Genomic DNA, 11810 nt, shown 5'->3' with positions numbered 1-11810 from the left:
TAAGTAGGAGAACAAAAAAGATATATTTCATATATGGAGAAAACAAGGAAATAGCATTGATTGAATGACTTCTGGGAGATAGGAACAAAACTTAAGTGTTTTCATATATATTATTCTATTTTATTTAATTACTGCATGAGTAATTTTTTTTTTCCAGAACATGGAACAGTGATTTTAAATAATGACCCTGTTGACTTAACAAACTAGGAATAGAACAAAAATGCAAACTCATATTTCCAGTACCCCCAATTTCCTGTTCCTTTATATTACTCCACAAATGTAATTTTAAGATGACTTTTTTTCACTATAATACTAAAGGATTTAAAAATCTTTCATACAAACAAATTGGATTTGAAGCCTGGAGAGAATATCTAATAAGAATAATAAAATTCTTTCCAAACATCTGAAGGGCTATTCTAAGTAAAGCAGAATAATTAAGATGGCATTTCTCAAAGTATGTTATGTAAGATATGAAATCATATCCTACTACAAGTAAAAAAAGAAATAAATGAATACATGGTTAAATAATTTTGGGAAGGTCTGAATTACACATTATAATCAGATTTGTTTGCAGCAGGAGATTACAGAGCCTTTAAATTTCCAGTATGCTCTGAAAATTTCAAAGTGAGGGAAATAATATGTGGAATTTCATGAATGTGTATTTATAAGGAAAGTTGTAGGTCCAGCGCTCCAAGGGACATATTTCACTAAAAGCTTTGGTTGTTTGAGTGAATGGGGCTCTCCTAATATTATCAGGTCAACCTTCCAACCCAGAATGAAGGGAGACAGGGCAGAACCTTTTGCAATGATAACCACCAGGTTAAAAACAAATGATAACTACAGACCCACACCAGCTCCTGCTAAGAACTCCTAGTGCCCCGGCAGTTCTACTTATCTCCCTCTGCATCCATGAAGAATAATTTTCCTTTACCCAGGTTATACCTACCTGCTGCTACTCGATTTGTCCTTTTGTAGTTCTATCTGTTAATTTGTTTTAAGCTTGATATATCTGATAACATTTTGCTTACCCCGTTTATTTTATTTTCATCTTCTTCTGTCTCTATTCTCTTAGATCCTGCCTTATAGAATAATCCACCTCTGAACCATAGGTAAGCTTATTACTGGTCCTTCTTAACTCTCCTGCTGTCCTGAATTCCTTCAGAATCATGCACTCTCTCTTCCTGCTTTGGTAGACAGTTCATTAAAATTATGCCAAGTTATATGTGTTTGTATCTTCTTAATTAACAGCATATTATACCCTTCTAATTCCATTTTTAAGATATCCCAAATCGCATGTAAAAGATTAAATAACATCTTATTAAATTAACCTAAAATGAGATTAAAATCATTGAATGTTAAAATAATTCTATCTTTTAAAATACATTACTTTTGTAAATATATATTGTCTTTCTTAGCTTTAAGACAGCAATATCAGGCAAAAAATAAGAATAGCACAAGTGGGGCGCCTGGGTGGCTCAGTTGGTTAAGCGACTGCCTTCGGCTCAGGTCATGATCCCGGAGTCCCGGGATCGAGTCCCACATCGGGCTCCCTGCTCGGCGGGGAGTCTGCTTCTCCCTCTAACCCTTCCCCCTCTTGCGCTCTCTCTCTCACTCTCTCTCTAATAAATAAATTAAAAAAAAAAAAAAAGAATAGCACAAGTGCTATTTACTTTACCTGCAGAAGCTGAAAACATCAAGAGGTACTCATACTTTTCATTCCTGGAGGACCTAAGAATAATTCCCACACACTGGTCTCAACTGAAGAGCATTATGATTTGCCACCGGAGCAGTTTCACAAGTGTCTGGGTAAATGCTTTCTTAGCCTCACAGTAAGGACCAGGCCCACAGCTAATTAAGTTAACAGTGAGAAGTTTCAAGTAAAAAAAGTAAAAGTATAGATTTAAGGGTGAATAAAAGTTGCATGACTTCACTTGAACAATAGGAACAACACTAAAAGTGTTCAGTATACCCTGCTGATTAGTACTATACACAATAATTTATATCTCCTTCTATGAAGGAACATTCCATTATATTGCAGAACCAAGGATCCAAGTCATTGAAAACATCTCATTAAGACCAAGGGGATTTGAAAAAGGAATATATCCCTACTTTCTTTGAGAGGCTTTGGCTGGATGTGAGGCATATACATGGAAAGCCTGCAGACAATAACATTAAAATTGTATAATATCAATTTTTATATGGCTCTTCTACTTGTCCTCATAACAGAATTTATGCTCTGATTTACCTTTTCTTCTTGTCTTATTTACACCATCTTAGAAATACTCTCCAAAAACTTTTCAAGTTACAAATATGAGATCTAAGTATAGATAGTTTACTGAAATTTTTATGTGTCATGAGTTTACCACTCAGACATTCTGCCTTTATGTCTATCTCTTTTCCTTTTACATGAATACTTTCTCTACTGTTTGCAAATGCAGTATGTAGTTCAGTTGTTAGCTGCTGTTTAAGCAAGCATTTATAAACAAACACCTTCAAATTATGTTTATTTAATATAAATACTTATTTTTCATCAAAATTACGTAAGTAAAATGGGCTGTTGATACCTTGAAAATCTAAGACATGTTCTGTTGTGTTTTGCTTTGTTTTAATTTAGATAAAATTATTTTTAGGAAAAAAAATGAAAATATGTTTTTTGTTTTTTGTTTTTTTTTTTTACTCAGAAAGATGTTTGTGTGTTTAGAAAACTTAGATAGCATCTCTTATTCATGAATCAGAAAGAACTACAGTATACCCCTGAACATAGGGGTTAGAGACACCCATCCCCACACAGTTGAAAATCCACATATAACTTTTGGGTCCCCCAAAACTTTACTAATAGCCTACTGTTGTTGACCAGAAGCCTTACCAGTAACAGTTGACATTTTTATGTGTATTATGTACTATATTCTTACAATAAAGTAAGTTAGAGAAAAAATATTAAGAAAATCATAAGGAAGGGAAAATACATTTACAGTATTGTACTGTATTAGTAAAAAAAAGAAAAAAAAATCTGCATGTAAGTAGACCCAGGCAGTTCAAATCTGTGTTGTTGAGGGTCAACTGTATATAATTTAGCCATAAGGCTAAGGACTTTTCCACCCAATTAAGAAATCAACACACTACTGGAATATAAATGCTAGATACTTAGAAGTAGAAAATAGTAAATAATATATATAATATATGCTTAGAAAGTTAGTTTTCTTAATTAGAAGAGATATGAAGAAATAAACCATTTATACTCAGAAAAATAGTATATTAAATTTAAAAAACTGCAATAGGAGCTATAGGCAACAAATCCTAATTTAGGGACCTAAGTAACTGTTACTAAAATTAAATAAATGAATATATAGTGAGGAAGTAAAGCAATTAGCTTAATACCATGTTCTCAGTTGATCTCTGAGGGATTTTCAGCCTTGGACTCCTCCAATTTTCATGACAATCAAACTTTTCAGTGAATAAAATAATGTTATGGTTTGACACATGGAGTACAGTCTTCACATAAAATGTACAAAAATGTTAGATAATGGTAATAATAATATTATAAATAAATTCTTCCACATTTTTTATAGTTGTTGGCATATACTACTATATTCTTCAAAGAAATTTCACCAAGGGTTTCAAGAAAATTAGTGGAAAATGAAGGTTTCAAATACATACATCCTGATGTTACACTATTGTTTACTGAGAAAACAATCTCTAAATGTTAAAGAAAATTATATTCATAACATATACCACTATGGAATGAAAAAAGAATTCCCCAAATTATAAGTGTTTTAAAAGCCTATACCACATTGTATTCAAAAGTCCAATTTTCAGCAATAAAAATATGAGACATGCAAAAATTTTAGTAAATATTACCAATATGGAAAAAAAATCAGTCAATAAAAACTGTTCCTGAAGAAGTTCAAATGTTAGATTTACCAAAGACTTTAAATCAACTATTACAGATGTGTTAAAGGAACTAAATAATGCATGAGAACAATGTCTCACCAAACATGGACTATTAATAAAGATATATATATATATATATATATATATATATATTTAAAAAGAACCAAATAGAAAATCTGGAGTTGAAAAGTATACAAACTGAAAAAAAATCATGACGGGCTTGCCCAATTTCACCTGGCAGAAGAAAAAAATCAGTTAATTTGAAAATTTCTCAATAGAGCTTATTCAGTCCATATAACAAAAAGAAAAAATGAAGAAAAATGTACAAATCCTCAGGGATCTGTTGGAGACCATCAAGTACCTACACATAATAAAAGTATAAGGAAAGAAGAAAGATAAAGAGACATAAGGATATTTGGAGATACATTGCCAGAAAATAGGTCAATTTGTTGAAAAAACAATAATATATGCATCTAAGATGTTTATAAAGAATTCCAGATAGGTTAAAGAGATTCACACTTGGACACATCATATTCAAACTGTCAAAACAAAGGACAAAGAGCACCATGAAAACAGTATACTATTAATAGCTGATTTCTCTTCAGAAACTATGGAGGTCACAAGTCAGGGTTGTTATATTCAAAGTAATGAAAGAATACCAATACATATTGGTATTATGTCAACCAATAATTCTATATTTAGCAATAACATCTTTCAAAAATTAAAGAGAAATTATATTTTGAGAAAAATAAAAATGCAATTTAGGATTATTATACCTGGATTATAAACTAATGACTGCATGAAAATGTTCAACATGTTTAGACACTAGGGAAATGCAAGTGAAAACCATGATGAGATACCATTACAGAAACACTAGGATGCCCACAATCAAAATGAAAGGCAATAAAAGTATTGCTGAGGATGTGGAAAAATTGGAACAGTCACATTTCTGGTGGGAATGTAAAATGGTGCAGCTGCTTTGGAAAACATTTTGGTGGTTCTTGAAAAAAATAAAATATGAAGTTACCATATGAATCAGCAATTCAACTTTTAGGTATATACTCAAGAGAACTAAAAGAATATATCTGCACAAAAACTAATGAATAAGTATTCATAGCAGGATTCTTTATGATATCCAAAAAATGAGAAAACCCAAATGTCTATCAGTTGATGAACAGACAAACAAAATATATCCATTCAATGGAATATGAGTCAGCCACCCCCCCCCCAAAAAAAAAGAATAATGACTCATGCTACGATGTGGATGAAACTCAAAGATTACACTAAGTAAAAAGAAAGGCATACCAGAAAAAAAGGCCATATGCAAATATGATTCTATTTGCCTAAAATGTCTAGAATAGGAAAATCCTTGGATAGAGAATAGATATTAGTGGTTACCAGAACTTGGAGGAACAGGCAATGGGGAATGACTGCTAACGGGTATCGAAATTTTTCCCGAGATAACATAAATATGCTATAATTAGATAGTAGTGATGGTTGCACAACTTTATGAATGCAGTAAAATCTATCTAATGTTCACTTTAAATGAAATAAAAAAATAAATTCTGAAAAAGAAAATTTAATATAAACAATCAAATCAATCAGATCCAAAGGTTTGGCTAGAGACATCAATAAAATTGGTAAAACTCCAGTCAGACTGACCAAGAAAAAAAGGAGAAGACTTAAATTGCCAGTATCAGGAATGAAGGAAGAGGCATCACTATGGAGTCTGCAGACATTAAATAGGAAAAATGAATTATTGCAAACAATTTTATTATACTCATAATCTAGACAACTTCAATTAAAATGTACCAAATTAAAAAAAACACAAACTCTTACTCAAAAAGGAATAAATAATATGAATAGCTTTATATCTGTATCTGTTAAATACACTTAATTATGGTTTAAAACACTCCAAAAATATCAACCCCAGGTCTAGATTCTTTTATTAGTGGGTACTCCCAAAGTTTGAGAATTCTACTAAACATCAGTGAAAGAAAAATAATAATTCTACAGTCTCTGAGAAAATAAGAGGCAGAAATACTTCTCAATTTATTTTTATGAAACATTCATTACCCTAATAACTAAACCAAAGACATTGCCTATTACTGACCAACATCACTTCCGAATATCAATCCAAAAATTCTCAACAAAATCTTATTAAATCGAATTCAAGAATATATAAAAAGTATAATGTGTTACAACTAAATTGATTAATGCTAGGAATACAAGTCTGTGTCAACAAAAATAAATCAGCAAAGAATATATCTGCACAAAAACTAATGAATAAGTATTCGTAGCAGGATTCTTTATGATAGCCAAAAAATGAGAAAACCCAAATGTCTATCAGTTGATGAACAGACAAACAAAATATATCCATTCAATGGAATATGAGTCAGCCCCCCCCAAAAAAAGAATAAAATAATAACTCATGCTACAATGTGACTCAGCAAACTAGGAATAGGAGGGAACTTCTTTACCTAATAAAGGGTGTTTACAAAAATTTACAGCTAACAACTTAATGACGAAACACTGCATGCTTTCCCCCAGGGATACTGAACAAGGCAAAGATGTTCTCTCTTACAGGTCCTGTTTAATTTTATACTGAAATCTTAGTGAAGGTAAGAGTGAAATAAAAAGAAATTTAAAAATTCAGGTTGAAATGGATGAAAGAAAGTTGTTTCTATTCACAGACAAAATATTATCTATGTAGAAAATCTTAAAAATTTACAAAATAGCTCCCAGAAATAATAAATTTAACAAGCAGCCAGAATACAAGTCACTTATATTATGTACTACATACCAGCAATCATCAATTTGAATTGGAAATTACCAAAACATTACCATTTATAATGGTGTCAAAAAAGTTAAAAACTTAGGAACACACTTAACAAAATTTGTGAAGTGTCCCTATGCTGAAAAACACAAAACACTTGTGAAAGAAATCAAAAAAGATCTAAAATAATGGCGAGATAGACTGTGTTCATGAATTAGAAGACTCTCAGTATTATGAAGATGTCATTTCTCTCCAAACTGATCTATTGATTTAATTCATTTGCAATCAAAATCTCAGAAATTTTTTTTGAAGATATTGACAGAATTGATTCTAAAATTTATAAGGAAAGGGAAAGGAATATAGTAGTTTATTGAGAAAATAAACAAAATTAGAGGACACACACTGCCAGTTTAAAGTAATAGTATAATGCCCTCCCAGTTAGCCAAACATAGAAAAATACTGCCTGACAGATGGTAGCTAGGCTTATCATGGAGATCACTCCATAATATATAAAAATATCAAATCATTATGATGTACGCCTGAAACTAATAGGATATTGTATGTCATTTATACTTCAATTAAAAAGAAAAGAAAACACTGTGACTTCAATTATATGTGTAATCTAAAAGAGTTGAATGCATAGAAGCGGGGAGTAGAAAGGTGTTTTTGCCAGGGACTGGAAGTGGGGAAAATGGGGAGATGTTGGTCAAAGGATACAAAGTTGCAGTTATATGAGATGAATACATCTAGAGATCTCATATACAACAGGATGACTTGTTATTGTTATAGTTAATAATTTTGTATTGTATGCTGGCAATTTGCCAAGAGAGTATTCAGATGCTCTCACAGCATGCGTGGATGCGCGCACACACAAAACTAATTTTTGGAGATGGATATGTTAATTAGCTTGACTGTAGTAATAATTTCACTATGTACATGTATATCAAAATATCATGTTATTCACCTTAAGTATATATGATTTTTATTTCAAAAAGTAGTAGCCAACAAAGTAATGATATTTACAGTAGACATACAAGGTCAATAGAACAGACTAGAGATAAATCCAGCAATAAAGCCACACAAAAATCAGGAACCTGATTTTTGACATAGAAACAATCAAATGGAGAAAGAATAGTCTTTTCAACTATGGACTCTGAAAAACAAACTGAGGGTTCTAGAGGGGAGGGGGGCAGGGGGATGGGTTAACCTGGTGATGGGTATTAAGGAGGGCACGTTCTGCATGGAGCACTGGGTGTTATATGCAAACAATGAATCATGGAACACTACATCAAAAACTAATGATGTAATACATGGTGATTAACATAACATAATAATAATAAAAAAAAGAATAGTCTTTTCAGCAAATAGTGCTGGAACATTAAACATCCAAATATTAAAAAAAATCTCAGAACATACCTCATACCTAGTATGCATACAGGTTACCTCAAAATGGATAATAAACCTAAGTATAAAATGAAAACTCTACAATTTTTAAAGAAAAATATAGAAGAAAGAATATGGGAGCTCGGGTTTGGCAAAAGAGTTTTTAGATGCCACAACAAAAGCATAACCCATTAAAAATATTGACAAATGGCACTTTTGATATTAAAAACATTCACTCTTCAGGAAACACTGTTAAGAGAATAAAAAGAAAACACAGTTTGGGAGAAAATAACCACACATCACATACATAATAAAGGACGCCTCACCCCCAATAATACATGAAAAACTCTGAAAACTCACAGTAGGAATAGAAATAACTAGATTTAAAAAAAGAAGAAGAAATATCTATAAAGACACATCACCAAAGAAGAGATACAGGTGGCAAATATGCATATGAAAAGATGCTCAATTTCATTTGTCTTTATGGAAATGCAAATTAAAAACATGCCTACTATTATTACATGCCTATTAAAATGACAGATACAAAAAATACCGACAACACAGAACTGGTGGGATGTGGAAGAACTGGAACTCTCCTACATTTCTGGTGATAATGTAAAATGGTACAACCATTTTGGAAATCTATTTGGCAGCAAACACAATCAACATAAAACCTAGCAATCTCACTTCGGGTATTTACTCAAGTGGATTGAAAACTTACATTCACACGTGCACACATAAAACATATATGCAAAATCCCACAGTGGTCTTATTCACATCACCAAAATTTGAAGGCAACCTAAATATTCTTCAATAGATAAATGGATAAACAATCTATAGTACAGCCATGCAATGGCATAATTCTTAGCAATAAAAAGGAATGAACTATTAATCTATACAAAAATATGGATGAAACTTACCTGTATTTTAAGTGAGAGAAGCTAGTCCTACGAATTCCAGTAATATTTTTTTACAAATAAAAAGTAGACCCAGAAAACTGAGACCATTTAATCCAGAGAACACACATTCAAAAGTTTGCAAGAGATGCTAACTTACATGTGTGAAGCATTCAGGTAAAATGGTAGGCACTAAACTGATTCTATCATAATCCAATTATTATAAGTATTATGCCCTTTTAAAACACAAAGTAGACATTAAAACAAAATATTTTTTAACAAAACAGCCTCCATACACAAATTGGGCCTCAAATTAGACTTCTAACCTAGCCTAGAGAAGAAAAGACTCATGTATAAGAAAGGATACCAACTTCAGAACATGGTTCTTTATTTCCGCTCAGGTGAAGATAAAAATCAAAGCATGAGAATATTTATGGGGAAATATTTTAAAAATATTTTTGACCACCAGTATGAGTTATCAAAGGATATTACAGAATACCTGCCCTGAAATGTTTACAGCCATAATAATACATGTTTCTTAAATCAAACTCTAAGAAATTTCTATATGCTCACTTTAGCCTTCAAGTTCTATGAATTTGACAATTAATTGAGATGGCCAAGTATGCATACTCAGTTGTTTAACTTAAATCAATTCTGATATTGAATTTCTTTAAATATGCAACATGCAAGCCAGCATCAAAATCAATAGGACTGGCCCCTCATTGTCACCTGCCAAGAAAATATCAGTGAGATATAGCACAACTCCCATCCACTGCTTCATTCACAGCTCTAGCATGCTGCACATAACATTCACTCTAACACTTGGAATAAATGAGTGCCATTCAAGTGATAATTTTTCAAATGTGAGATCAGTTTGCATTCGACAATTAAAGGAATGTGCTATCCTTCAGGAAATAAAACAATAAGGCCAAATTTCCCCTTTTTTTTTCTATTTATCAACAAAATGATTATGTATTGAGGTATTTCAGATGAAGGAGCATCATTCGTAAAATTAGATTTGATCCAAACCATGAAACATTTTTAATGCACTGCATCAAAAATACCAAAGCAACAAGTAATAGGATAGGTTTCTGAAAATATTTGACTTTCAGGGGAGAGCCTGGATATCTAGAATAATTATACAAACACTGTAGCCATACACTATTAATTCTATGTTTATCCTCTCTTCATTGTGACTACTGAAGCAATTGGTGGAGGTATTCACCATGCTGTAATCAGGTTCTTTGCATAGGCTGAAATAACTAGGTCAATGGTGCCCTGCATAGTTAATTTTAGTTAAAAGTTCAAATTACTAATTCTTTGAATAATGACTATTCATAAAAGAAATAGTCTTTAATTTTAAACATCATCAACACAAAACTGAGTATTTATTCCAAGTACATAAGTCAGGCTTCAGGCTTTTTTGTTTTTCTTATAAAACCTTCTATTACATTTCTTTTTTCCTCTGGTTCAAGATAAACATCAAACTTGAAGCTTCACAATAATTACACTTGGTGACAGTGGAGTGAATTTGTATTATTTGAGAGTAAGTTCTTTCACGAAGAAAATTCAATGAAATTCAATAAAATACAATGCAATTCCTATATTAACTTTAATGATGCTCTCCCGGAGCTCAGATGCTTGGAGAGGTTTTAAAAGCAGGTAGCTTGGATGCCAGCTGGGGTTTTCTCGGCTCAGTCAGATTAAGCAGGGAACACTTGTGCACCTTTATTAGCACACACAATTTAGCAGAGTAAGAGGCTTCTCTATTTCATGGGTTGGTTGCTTACTGGTAATATCATTCCTGGGAGAATGCAGGACTTTTAATTATGCTGTGAATAGTTTACAGTATTGAGCTACGGAATGGAAATTAAACTGAGGACATTTTATTTGTACACTGGTTAATTAAATAGCAGACAACAGCAAGCTAGTCTTACAGAAACCTCAGCGGATTTGGTTTGCCGACCATGTGTGAAAATATATTTTTTTCTTTTTAATTTCAATTAGCAGTCCAGGGTGTTAAAATATAACTGAGTTAAAAGTGGGTTTTGAAGTTTTACCTAGCACACAAAATGATCCAAGTACTTTTAAACATTCAGGAGGTATTCATAACTCCCAGTTATGAAACTACCTTTTCAAGTCTATATTAAATGGATAAATCATGACTCCTGAAAAGTACAACTCATTGCTAACTGATAATAGATCTAAAATAATATAAAAAGAAAAGAGTGTTTACATGAAGTAATGCAATTTTACAGAGCTGATGAAAAGTGTTAGAAAGTAATAATAAAATTCACTAAAACTTTATTATTAATAAGTAATGTAGCTCTGAATAATCTCACATACATAAAAGGACATTTTTGAGCTTCTACTGTGTATCATGTACCACGTGTTTTGCTAGATGCTGGAGATAAGTAAGATTCAATTTGTTTTTTTGTTGTTTTTCAAGATTTTATTTACCTTTTGAGAGAGAGAGTGTGCACGCAAGTGGGGGGGAGGGGCAGAGCGAGAAGGACAAGCAGATTCCCCCCTTGAGCAGGGAGCCCCTAGGATGCTGAGTTTGATCCAGGACCCTGAGACCATGACCTGAGCTGAAGGGAGACGACTGAGCCACCCAGGCGCACCTCAATTTGTTTTATTAAGGGTATTTTCCAAATTAAAATCTGATTATGTAGTGCTTAATATCCTTCAATCCCCTCTCATTGTTATTAGGATAAAGATCAAAATATTTAATGAAGCCCTTTAGCTCAAAGGGCTATGGAGGATTCTGGTCCTACCCATCTTTAGGGCCATATTTGCAACACTTTCCTGTCATGTGCTCACATATAGCCACAACACCTTTTTTTTTTTTTACATTGACACCT

This window comes from Leptonychotes weddellii, chromosome 5, assembly GCF_054177405.1.
Source record: "Leptonychotes weddellii isolate Sample4059 chromosome 5, ASM5417740v2, whole genome shotgun sequence".
NCBI lineage: Eukaryota > Metazoa > Chordata > Mammalia > Carnivora > Phocidae > Leptonychotes > Leptonychotes weddellii.
Note: the sequence above shows the minus strand (reverse complement) of the source record.